Source organism: Varanus komodoensis, unplaced genomic scaffold, assembly GCF_004798865.1.
Source record: "Varanus komodoensis strain SLA01 unplaced genomic scaffold, ASM479886v1 scaffold5, whole genome shotgun sequence".
Lineage (NCBI taxonomy): Eukaryota > Metazoa > Chordata > Lepidosauria > Squamata > Varanidae > Varanus > Varanus komodoensis.
In genome coordinates, this window is record NW_025336087.1 from 21,328,877 (window position 1) to 21,341,908 (window position 13,032).

The following is a 13,032-nucleotide window of genomic DNA, read 5'->3' on the forward strand; positions in this document are numbered from 1 at the left end:
CAACCTTCCCCAACCTGGTACCTTGCAGATGTTTTAAATTTCAATTCCGATCAACTCCTGTCAACTGTCAAGAATTCTAAATATATGGAGGGTACCAGGTTGTGAAGGGCTGATGTAACAACATTTATAAAAATCATGAATGCCAGCTAAATTAACTAATATATCACATTCCCCCTCCTCTGAATTTGCTAATAAGAAATAAGGCTTTGAATACTACTTAATCTCTTGTTTAAAAAGTTATTTTTAATAAAAAAGATAGCACCTATGACTTCCATCATTTTGTCAACCTGCCAAACCTGCCCGTAGCCAAAAAAAAAAAAAAAAAAAAAAAAAACCAACCCCCCACCCCCACAATTTTTTTAACACCCCAAACCCCCCCCAACCCAAAAAAAAAAAAAAAAAAAAAAAATGCCTACCCCTGTCTAGCCAATCCTTTTGAAAACCCTGCACCTGCACTAACCACACAGAGATCTTATGGCTGCTTTCCAGTTGCAGTGACATCACGGCAAGGGCAAGGGGAAAACCAAGCAGCATTGGACTATCCATTAATTGTGGCCACTGCAAGGACCTCCAGAGCCAGGGGATGCCTTAGACAAGCTGTGTGCAGAAATGAAAAGTTTTATGATGTTCTTCATGTCCTTAAAACATAGACAGTCCCTTTTTTTGCCTTAAGAGTGTCATAATGCAAACAACCCTGCCTGGACACATATTCCTAAAACCAGTAAAACAGTCACGCATGCATTCCTGCCCTGAATGGATGGGAAGGTGTGCGAATGGGAAGCAGGAAGAAATGAAGGGCAGTGTCAATACACAGAAGTTCACCCACATTCATTCTTTTGTCTGTCTCCCTTTTGGAGTGGAAAGGAGAGAAATGGGCGGAAGCTTGAGGAGTGTGGGTGGTTGCCTCCAAGGTGAGAGGTAAGTGAATGAGCTTTATAGCGGAGTTGTCTGTGATCACATTACAGTTTTTCTGTGCAACGGAGGCTGCTGCTGGAGCAGAGAAATGTTGGTTCAAAGGTCTGCTTTTGTGTCTTGCTATCTGCCATTCCAGCTGTTCACTGTGCAGTTCTGATGATCCTGAAGTTAGGTTTGAGTTTGCCTCCACAAAAAATGCTTAGTGTGATGTGTGTGCACTTCTCCCCAGCCTCTGCAACCCTTTGCATTGCTCCGAACATTAACTGCTCACCTTTTCAGAGCTAAATTTTACTGGCAACTTGGTTTCAAAGAAAAGGAAAAGCTATGCTTCTGAAAGTTCTGGGGACAAACCTTTTGTTGAAGGGATCGTATTCCTGACTGAGGTGATGATAAAGGGTGATGGAAGCCTCAGGCCTTTTCTCTCAACATGTGATAGCACCCAATCCTCCTGAACAAAGGTAAGACACTATGGTTCAGTTTTGTTAGATCTATACGATTATAAAGCATTGCTTAAGAGTCCTCCTTTGCAAAGGAGGAGAATGTGGAGAAAACTGGATCTACTTGTATCTGGTTACACTGACCCCTTGCCTCTTCCTACCATTATCTTCCCTTCCCTCCACCCTACCAGCCTTAATGAGCATCAGCTACCACAGCACACATCCTTAATAGCATCCAGATTGCACTTGGGTGGGGAAATGTTCCTAGGGAATCTATGCATCCTTAGGAGAATTAACCATTCTCTGCAAAAAGGGAACCTATCACTGTCCCCACATTTCACAGCAGATATAATGAGAATAGGTTCTGTGACAGACGTACATAACCATTGAGCTATTTCAAACTGATTGGAAAATTTTGCTTGACCTAAATAATATATCTCAAATATACCAATCCTTCATAAGCTCTGCCATTATTCCACCCCAAAGATACCAAGTACTTGTTTAAGTATTGCAAGAGAGCTTCCTTATGGACCAAAATAAACCAACACAAACTATTTATGTCATATATTGCAGTGCTGAGTTTTCCTCCCCATAACAGTTGCATATATAAAGCCCACAAATGTCCAACAACCAAACTAGTAGAAGGGAGAAAAATCGATTTTGCTTTTTTACTTCTTTTTCACTTACTTGGTATTAACTTAATGGTATGTGACACTCCTATCAGTGCAGCGCAATAAAAATGAAATGGTGCCCAATGTGCACAGACACCATGAAAATCTCAATGACAAGAGCAACAACAAAAATTATACCTCCCTCATTTCCTATGCCCTTTGTATTTACTTAAGAATATGTGAGTTGGCTCTCAGCATATCACAATAAAATAAAATGGTTGGCCAACGTGGCCAGAAAAAACATACAAATCAAAGGCAAGTAAAATCTTGTTCTTTTGCATCATGTAAGGAGATGCAGTACTGATCACAGACTATCACTTGCCTTGTCAGATGCAAGAGCAACTAAAAAGAAGTACTCATCACCATTTACGTTAAAACTACTATTCAAGCATTAAAAATCAGATTTTTAAAGAGTGCCTTGTATAGTGCACTCATATTGTGTTTATACTTTTGACAAAATGAATGTTTTTGGTTAAATCTTCATGCCTGGAATTGCTCATAAAAACAAAAATATACAATCATTTTATAGGATAATAAGCAAGCAGACATCTGCATGGAACATTTCCCTCATTAGATTCTATCATGTTAGCATATTTTATGATTTTGCCACAAAATACAATGTGCTGATTTGTAACCTTCTTAAAATATATGTTTTGTGTACAACTGAAATCTTCAGTCTGTGCTTGGAAAGTTTTACTACATTACAATGAGTGATATGAATCTTGGAAATAATTATATGAAAACTACTGTATAATCCAAGAGTCCAGTGCATGTTATACCAGCTTTCTCACACTCTAGTTGCACTTCAAGGGACAGGATACAGAAACTGCCTTGCACAAGAGGAAAAGGACTTCCCATAACATGAAGGGCTCCACTTGCTGATGCAACAGCTACATAGTCCTTCCATATTTTAACAAGCACCATGCACTGAAGTAAAAAGTAAGAAGAGCATGTTTCAAAAAGGTATTCTCTTCCATGAGTGTGTTTAAAAATATTTCTTGAGCCTTTGGCCCTCTTAAAATTATTTTAATGGTGGAACCTTTGTAAGATGCCTATATCATTAAAGATATAACAATTAGTATAAAATACAAACAGTATAATCTATTAAAATGGGTATTGCAAATAATTCCAATGGCCCCCAAAATTAAGAAAAGACTAGTGAGAGCAAGAGGGTTTTCAGCACTGCTATACAGAAAGAGCTTGGAAAACCCTTGATAAGATTGAGACCACTCCCCAAAGGCCCCTCCTTCTTGTACACATTAACTTGACCACCCTTGATGACAGGCTAATGAATAGTGCTTCAGCTGAGGACCTCACAATGTGGACAGGCTGGTACAGTTGATGGCAGTCCTTCAATTAACTTGGGCTCAAACAGCTTGAAAGGTTAAAATCAGCAGTTTAAAAACCAGCTGAAGTCTCTGAACTATCTTTAAAGGCAGATATACATAACAGTAGTCCAGCCTGGACATCACCAGAACATGACTAACTTCAGGCAAGATCAAACCTCTCCAGATATGGTTGCAGCTGGCATACCAGTATCCTGGCCACTGTTGCTTCTGGAGCACTCCCAAACTCCACATGTGGTTCCCTAGGGAGAGTACAACCACATCTAACACCAGATGTTCTCCTCTGTCCAGCTTCGTCAGATTCTCTACCCACAGTACTTTTTTGTTTGGATTAAGTCTCATCTTATTTTCCTTATTTTCCATCTCACAACTGTCTCCAGATACTGGAAGCAGAGGCTGGTGGCCTCAATTTCAGTGGGGCTGTGTATTCACTCCAAATTTTACTGTTACAGAGTTATCTAAGTTAGCAGACCTATTTTGGGTGCAGGGACACCATGGATAACTCCCTAAAAGGCTGGCATGAAATCTGGAATTTTCACAGATTTCACAGAATCACAGCCCTGCTGACACCACAGTATCCACTGCGTTTGGACTCTGCAGTTGTGCAGCCTCTGTAGGACCATGAGATGGAAGCAAGAGCTAAGGCTCACTGGCATACCAATGGCACAGCCCAAACATCTGAATGATTTCCCACAGCAATTTCATGTAGATGAAAAAAAGGAGATAAGATAGGGTGTGAAGCGGAAGTCCCCAAGCACCACTTTCTGTGACTAATTATCCAGGAATGATCAGAGGCACCATAACACCATGCCCCCGCATCCAATCCAGATAAACAATTGTGAAGAATACTACAATTGATGGGATCTAAAGCAATTAAGAGGTCCAGGAGAACTAACAGAGCTGCACACCCAATGCATTAATTAGCATAACTAAATTTCTACAGTGACCAAGGCTGTTTCTATCCCTAAACAAAGCCTGAACCCAGATTGGAATAGAGCCAAATGATCAGCATCATCCAACTCTACCTGAAGTTGAGAAACCACTACATGCCGCAACTTCTTGCACAAAAATGACAAATTTAACTCTGGGGAGTAATTTTTAGAAACCATCAGACCTTATTTTCTTTGTAGTGGCCTCAACACTTCTTTTCTTGGTTTGTCTATTTGACTGAGTGATTGATTCATACCCCATCCTTTCCTTTCCTTTCCTTTTTTAAGATCTCAAAGCAGCTTACACCATTCTCCTCCTCCTGCTCTCACTATTATCCCCAAAACAACCCTGTGAAGTAGGTTGGGCTGAGAGTCTGTGACTGGCCCAAAGTCACCCAGTTGGCTTCATGGCTTAATGGGGACTAGAACCCAGATCACCTGAATCTCAGTCCCACACTCTTAACCACTTCTCCACACTGGCTTTCATTTGGCAAGCAGGGTCCACTCCTCTCATGGAGCACAAATTAATTACTTACCCATCAAGCCCTAACTGTTTTCACAAGTCAGGATGTAGAAGCATCTAAGAGAAATGTGTGGTGCTCGTTTTTCCAAGAAGTTTGTCCACATCCTTAGACTGCATTCTGAAATATATCAAAAATAATATGCCAGGACACATCCATCTCTGCTTCTATTAAAACAATGATATCTAAGTCGACACAGATATAAGTTACTCCATTTGCAAAATGGCTAGCAACTTAACCACAGAGGACTTTGGAGGGCTCAAGCTATTGCTCCTCAGAACCTGCACATTTCACCACCCAAAAGAGCCCTACTGGAAAACATTGAGCAGAAGCAATGGTGGCAGAGAAGATCGCATCATTACCCTGGAATAAGTTTGAAGATGAATTCTTAACTGTACTCGTTATAAGTCTTTCATCATTTCCACTCTAGTCATTCCTTTACCCTCAGTTCCCTAACCCACCAGGGAGCCCAGAGTGCTCTGTAACTGGGTTAGGGATATTTCAAAGCATCATTTGGATAGCCCAGGTCATCCCCTCATTTCAAATATCAGCAGAACCTCTCACCAAATCTGTAGGAAAATTGCCAAGAGAACTCAGAAAGCCATCTGAATTCAAAGCTCCCTGGGGCACACCATCTATTCAGTTATCATTTGTCCAATCCAGTGGGGACCTTACTTATTCCCCAGTGCACAGACCTGCATCCCCTAGTCCAGTACAGAAAACCAAATGTCCTGCCACAAGTGTTGGATCACATATTAACTGAAACAGGCCTATCATTGACCTGAAAGCCATAATACCTAGCCTGCTTCCTTCAAGAAAGCCTTGCTAGCCTTGGACTTCTTGGTAGCACACTCAAGGCCTCCTCTTCCAGCAAATGCCGGGAGACTGATAGGCAGCATAGTTGGTATACCCACCCACCAAAAAAAAGACTTATCTTAAAATTTCAATACCAGGTGAGGACATTCAAAGTAGACTGACCCCTGGCCTGGGTACCTAATCAGGAAAACAAATTCTCTATAGACCAAGACTCCCCACATCTCCACTGAATAAGTCAGGCCTGGTGCTGTACCAAAAACCCCAGATATGGGAGATGCTGCCCTTTATCCTAGGTATGCATTGCTTTTCTCATAGCATCTGTGCTAGTTCTGCCAGCCAAAGCTTCTTCGATGCAGCACCTGTCCAATAACCAAGACAACAGACGACTTAGTTGGTAGGATCTACAAGTAAATTGAGATTGAGATTGTTTGGATAAGATGGCCAAGTTATGGATCCTTTCAGCTCTGATCTGATTATCAGATCACATAATGTCACACTTCCCTCAACACGTAACTGCCCTTGGAAAGTGCACATTTCTCTGTAATGGTGAAATATTGGTTGCAATCCTATGCACATCTTTATAGAGTAAGCACAGTGAAGACAGTAAAGCTTGTTTCCATGTAATAATGTAAAGGATCACTCTGCAATCCATCAACCTTTCCTCTAAGATAAAGTGAACATTAATGGAGTAATGTTCAGGTAGTCATGAGCAAAAGAGGAATGTCATTAATACTAAGCAAGTTCATCCACACTATTGTATTTTTAATCACCATGTGAAAGCTGAAGAGTGAATAAAGCTGAAAGAAACTGATGTGTTCAAAATATGGTGCTGAAGGAGAGTGTTGGAAGCACCATGGAATGACAGAAAGAGGAAGTTGTAGGTCCTAGATCAAACCAAGCATAACTTGCCCTGGAAGCAAAAATGACAAAACTGAAACTGTTGTATTTTAGGTACGTCATGAGAAGGCAACACTCACTGGAGAAGACAGTTATGCTAGGAAAGTCAAAAGGCAGAAGAAAAGGAGATTGACTCCATAAAGGAAGTCACAGCCTTGAGTTTACCAGAGCAGGGCTATCAAGGAGAGGATATTCCGGAGGGCATTCATTCATAGGGTCACCATAAATTAAAGATGACTTGATGGCACTTAACAACAACAAACATACAAGATGCTGGCCGTGACTGTAACTAATATTGCAAAATGTAACATCTGTATTTGCAGTACTGACATACTATAAATCACAGTGTTAGAAGAAAAGTACTGATCTGCATGAAGGAATTCCCATTAAAGCTACATATGTTGCAGGAATGTTGTCAACCCACTCTCAAAATGCATGGCAACATACCAGATTGTTAGGCCAGAGACATCTTAGAACTTGTTTCTCAAATGGCCAATCTGTATTAACTGCTGGTTCAGAATGTACTTTTCTGCTTTACTGCCTATGATTTACAGAGTAGAATGAATCCCTCAAGCCACCATTTCTTTCATCTGGGTTTGGTCAAACTATTACACTATTAAGCTCCAGGTGCCAAAATATGAATATATAACTGAGAAATTCCATTTTTCCCCTATAGAACTTTAAAACCAGCAACAAAGGAGTTTAATCAAGAAGTTACTTTCTTTTCAAAGAGAATTCCACCACAGCTTTCTGCAGCTCTGCTGTTTGGATAAAAATGATTGGAAATCATAGCTCCAGTCATTTAAATAATCTGTTAAAAAGCTATTAGGTTTCCCTAATGCCTAGTCATTTTTTAATGGCTCTCAGTTTGATTCATGAACAATACACGAAAAGTACATGATTCATGTGACCAATCACTTAGTAAAAATGCAATTTTTATTAAGAGCCTCTTCAAGAAACTGATACCATATTGGGCAAAATCCATTGTATCTTGTAGCATTTCAACACAATTTTTCAAACAGTTATGCCTCAAGGGTCAACTTTTCATGAACCAAAGTTGGCAGTAAAGTTAGGATTGGTATAGAAAATCAAGGAGCCAAAAGGAGCAGAAAGATAATTGTAAAAATTGTGCTCCAATTCAAGTGCAATTGGAGTTCAGTAACGACGTTGAGCTATCAGTGCATGTCAGATTTTACTATGATCAGATCTCATTGCAGTCATTAAGAGTATGTATATATGAAAATGGAAATGACTGCTTAGTTATGAATATATGCAATCAATGAGAATAGGTGTGTTGGATACTTACTGTATATATAGACAGTGTATGCTTGTTTAATTAACAGGAAAAACAAAAGTTGCTAGACTGAAAGGCAAAAAGCTGCTAGACTGACATGATATAATCATATCACGTATGCCAATATGCATACTGGTATTACAGTGAAAGTCTGGAATTAGCTGCACTGGCTTTCAGGAATTCAGGAAGCACAAAACAAGCAGGGAGTTTCTGTTGTTAAGAAAAGAAACTATGATGTCCATGCTAAAATTCCACCTCAGTGAGATCATTGAATGAGATTAGGTGAGCAATATGTTTCAGCTAGTTGTTGTAATGATTATTAAGATTATGTACCTGAATCACTGATCACTGCACCAAAGTGTGATATAAATGCTAACTGAATTAAGACAGTGGGTTGAGTAGCTCTACTCAAGGTTTTAGTAGAACAGATTTAATCAACCGTCTATTATGCCCTCCGTGTGCATAGCACTGGTTTTGAATTTGGCATTCCTCAGCCCTGGAATATATGAAGTATATACTCAGGAGATGTGAGAGGCCAATGTTCATAATCAGCCATTGTGTACGTTTAATAAGTAATTTACTTCTTCATCCTGAGTTGTCACTACTTGTTTCATCAGTTAGACAGGACATCCATATCCTTGCACTTACATTTGTTTGCGGAACAATCTGCTTTATGGTAGCACCTCTGAAGATCCTGGGTACCAGACACTGGCTGCAGCTTCACTATTTCCCTCAAATGTCATTCAGCACAGACTATTTTTTTTATATTACTTCATCGTGCTTACTTTTCTAGCAAGTTCTAACACATTTGCAGGTCAAACAGAAGATTGGTTCTGAGTGAAAGGGAAATTCACCTTTCTATCTTTGGTGCCTGGTTTATAGTAGTAGTATTACTTTTCTATACCACCTGTAGCTGAAGCTCTCTGGGTAGTTCACAACATTTTAAGTCACCCATCCAGATTTCAACTAGGTTCAACCATGTTTAGCTTCCAAGATTGGGCAATTCAGGCTATACGGAAGCTATTAAACTATCTTGAATTGATGAATCTCAGCCAAATTATTCTCTGTACTAGTTTTTTCCTGATCATCACCAGGTATGTAAAATCTCACTCTACCATCAGTATCACATGGACAAACTGTACATTCATGAAACCAACATTATATTTTGGTTTGTTGCCTGCTAAAGGGCCATTCATGCAAAGAGGCAACTTCATTTAATGCAATTTGATGGATGTTTTAATCACTTGTCAAGTTTTCAGTATTTTGGAGGGTGAGGGTCATGAACTGCCAAACAGAATGGTAGAGGAATGAATGTAGAGGTAATGTGTCAAAGTAGATTTAAATTGGAATTCCTGTTGAACTTGTTCTTGGTTAGCATCATGGTTAGTCAGTGTATGTTTCTGTAAAGTAGTCTGCTATAAATGCAAGGACCTAAAGCCACCCAGACATCCTGTTCCCCTGCTCCAGGACTTCCTTCACCTTGGATTCTCCTTCTTCTATTCCATAGAATTGTTTTGTTAATGTAACATAATGTAATAATGGCAGCAATCCTAAGCATATTTATATAGCAATCTAATGTATGATTAGTATCATGTAATGATAATATGAGAATATATGTTGCAGTCTGCCATCTCTCCTACAGAACAGAAAGCAACATGTGGCCATATTAAGTCTTTAAAGTGATATCTAGAAATGTATTGTTTCATTAGAATTAATTTTATGCTACTCAAGATGATACAAAGCAAAAGTTCAAGCACTTGATGTGAACTCATCATTTTACAAAGTCAGTTACTGCACTCCACACAAACTATTACACAAAGCTCATTCTTTTGTAAACATCCATCATTGCAACCTGTTCAAATATTCATTTGAACCTTTAGATTACATATATTCCAAAGGATGATTTGTAGTCCACAATGATAAACATTTAACCATGTTTAAATAAGACTTAGACATTATCATGAACCCTGTCTTGGTAAATGCTGCTGCAGCTTTTGTTCAGTTAATCAGTCCCATAATACATTAAACCATGTGTCAGGATACATACAATATCTTACAAAAGGTAATTCTCCTTGGAATCCATAGTTTACTAATAAGGGTTCCACTCTTTAATCTCTCTGATTCTTGGCTGATACAGGCCAGTGAAACTGAGCTTCTTTTGCTAAAACCAAGTAAGAATTTCTTGTTCATTCCTCCTGCATTTTTAATTATTTTTTGCAAAGTCTGGCCAACACTAATCATGTCAATGGGAAAGACTTAAGTAGGTGCTTAACATGAAATCAATCTGACTTGAAATGTGTAAAGTTTTGCTGAATCACATTAATCTTTTGTCCACATTTCAGGGGTTGGCAACACATTAGACATGAACAGCACCTGCTCTCACTCTGCTGCTCCCCACCTTCAAAAAATTTTTAAGTAGGAGAAATGGCACCCATAGTTCTACATAGCACCAAAACGGTCAAATTTAGCCTGCTTGCTATGAACACCAGCTTTATTCCTTAATTTTTAAAAACTGGGTTGCCCAAACTGTTTGAAACATGGTGCTGGAAGAGAGCTTTGCAAATACCCTGGACTGACAGAAGGTGAACAAGTGGGTCCTAGGTCAAGTCAAGCAAAATTTTCCTTAAAAGCAAAAATAACGAAACTAATGCTGCCATACTTTGTGCAAGGCTCCCTGCAGAAGAAAATCATGCTAGGAAAAATCAAAGGCAGAAGAAGAAAATAAGGACCACCGTCTTCCATTTAGCTAAACAGGAATGTCAGGGGTAGAATATTTTGGAGGGCTTTCATTCACAGGGTCATGGTAAGTTGGAGATGACTTGATGGCACATAACAAGAGATGCAACTCACTGGGCAGAGCTGGGTGGAAGTGACCCACAGACATCTCAGAGTTACCAACCCTGCTTTCTTTGATGTCACTCCATTTTACAGTTTGGTGTGGTATTTCTTGATAGTGAGATCCTTTGCACTGACATGTGGCTATTAAGGCACTCGGCAGAGCCACATATGCCTTGATGAAACCAGGCAAGTATCAATCTGGTCAATGCTTAGATGCGAATCCAACTGATGCCTTTCATGATTGAAGAGCTCACTGTCAAAGGTAGGTGTGTTAGCTCTTTTCACACGTGATTCAAGAACAAAGCCAAAGCTTTGTCCAACGAGAATTGCTGATTTTCCCTTTGGAAAGGCACCTATAGGATGAATTGCCAATGTAAAAACTCAAGTCTATAATAATAGTTAGAAGGTGGATTTAATTAAGTGAAAGGGGGGGAAAAGATAAGGGAAAGGGGCTAAGAAATTTGTTTTACAAAAAGTGTGATGCAACACAACTGCATAAAAGTATAATGTTAGCTGCACTTGCCTGTGATTCCAATAGAGCAGCCTTCCACAACCTAGTACCCACCACATATTCTGTACTTTAGCCCCTAGACAGCATGGCCAATGATTGCAAATGCTGGAAATTCTAATCTAAAACATCTGGAAGGCAGTCAAATTGGAGAAGCCCAATACAGAAAGATGAACCATAACAAGAGAGAACGCACTTCTTTAAAGATTAAAATGAGATGCAGGACAATTGGGTGCAGACAAGGTTAAACTTTAAAGCCCTTTGATTACAATTAGATTTAAGTATTTAAAATTTAAGAATTTCTTCTCCCATACTGAAATTCATGGGACTTTGGCTGTAGCTATTAGATGGTATACAAATATAATAAATCTGTAAATAAGTAAAAATGTTTAATGTTGGCTGGAATACATCTACCACATCTGTAGCAGTGATTATACCAGCTGCAGTGGAGATTACAGAAGCTAGTGAAAACACAAGAACACAACAAAGGTGTGTGAACATGGATGGATGACTGCCATTTCCCCTTCTTTAGCATCTACCAATGCTTTAAAGAAACTTGCAATGCTAATCAGTTATGTATGCAAAGCTCCCTGGTTTCAAAATGGTTGTCATTTTATTTGTGTTTTCAATCTATGGTACATAAAAATGCAAATCAAAACTCTGGCATGTAATCAACTTAACATTTTTGCACAATCCAAAAGAAAGTACTGGGACTCTTTCCCTTCTCAGTTGGAATGTACTCTACTGCTTGGTCAATTTTGTATGTTTTGTGTGTTTGAACATAAAACATATTTAATTAGACCCATTTATTCAGCCATACTTCACCAGTTACGAATAACCTATTATGGCCATGAGTGCAAAGATGTATATGCAATTTCCACTAAGGGTTCGGGCATCACATCATGTGAAACCTGTAAGTGTGGATTATGTGAAGGTTATTTAACCCTCACATGACCTACACTCACTAGGTATGCATGACACAGAAAAAAAATCTTCCATTGACATCAAGGGAATAGATCTTGCACTCTGGAAATACATTTGGGACTCAGACACCATCCATCAGGTCTAGCAATGATCTTGAAACTGCACTTCAGAGATTCTGTAAAGTCGAATTTCTCCAAAATGATGTAAATCCATATATTTGAAATAGTCTGCATTTAGAGCCCTTTTCATCTCACTCACACACATATACTCCATTTATAATGGAAGATTCGATTTGTGCTTGATGAACAATGCCAGCATCATCATTTTTATGTTGTCCATATGGGCTTCTAATAATAGATAAGAGACTACATTATATTGTATGTCTTAGAGACATTTAAAATCTTGATAAGGAAAGGCTGATTTCATTGGCCCCACAGTTAAAGGAAAGCAGACCCTAATTAAAAGAATTCTGTTCTGAATTAACTAGTTTGACATGTGCTAATTGACAGTTCCTGTGAAATGGTTCTAATTAAAGTCAATATGTCTTTTTCAATTAAAAGGAAATTAAGAATATACTAATATACATTAACAACTTAATCTGCCTTCAATATCCCATATATCAGCTGCTTTAATGTTATTGGCGAGCCATCTGACATACATCTCCTACTGTTTGGTTGTGAAGTCTTATTACTCCAAAAGAACACCAGCTATGGTATCTATTTATCCCTTTAAACAAGAAACAACCAGAACTTAATTCATGCAAAACCTAAATGCAAGTGTGATTAAGGGTAAACCTACCTTCTTTGACCACTGAAGATGAACTAAAGGAGTCATGTACAGCTGTTCATAAGCCATCATTCTCTGGATTTGTTGGACTACAATTCCCATCATGCCAAGCTAGCCCAGCTATAGGCCTTGCTGGTGGGTAGCAGGCTG

General features: G+C 39.0%; 1 long non-coding RNA gene across 1 annotated transcript in view; it reads right to left on the reverse strand.

Moving 5' to 3' along the window:
* The window catches only part of LOC123031651, a 30,215-nt gene extending 23,580 nt beyond the window's left edge, over window positions 1-6,635 (reverse strand). The window contains exon 1 of the long non-coding RNA XR_006416347.1: window positions 1,267-6,635. This is a non-coding gene — a long non-coding RNA (uncharacterized LOC123031651). The remainder of the gene's footprint in view (window positions 1-1,266) is intronic.
* Window positions 6,636-13,032: the final 6,397 nt, after the last annotated feature.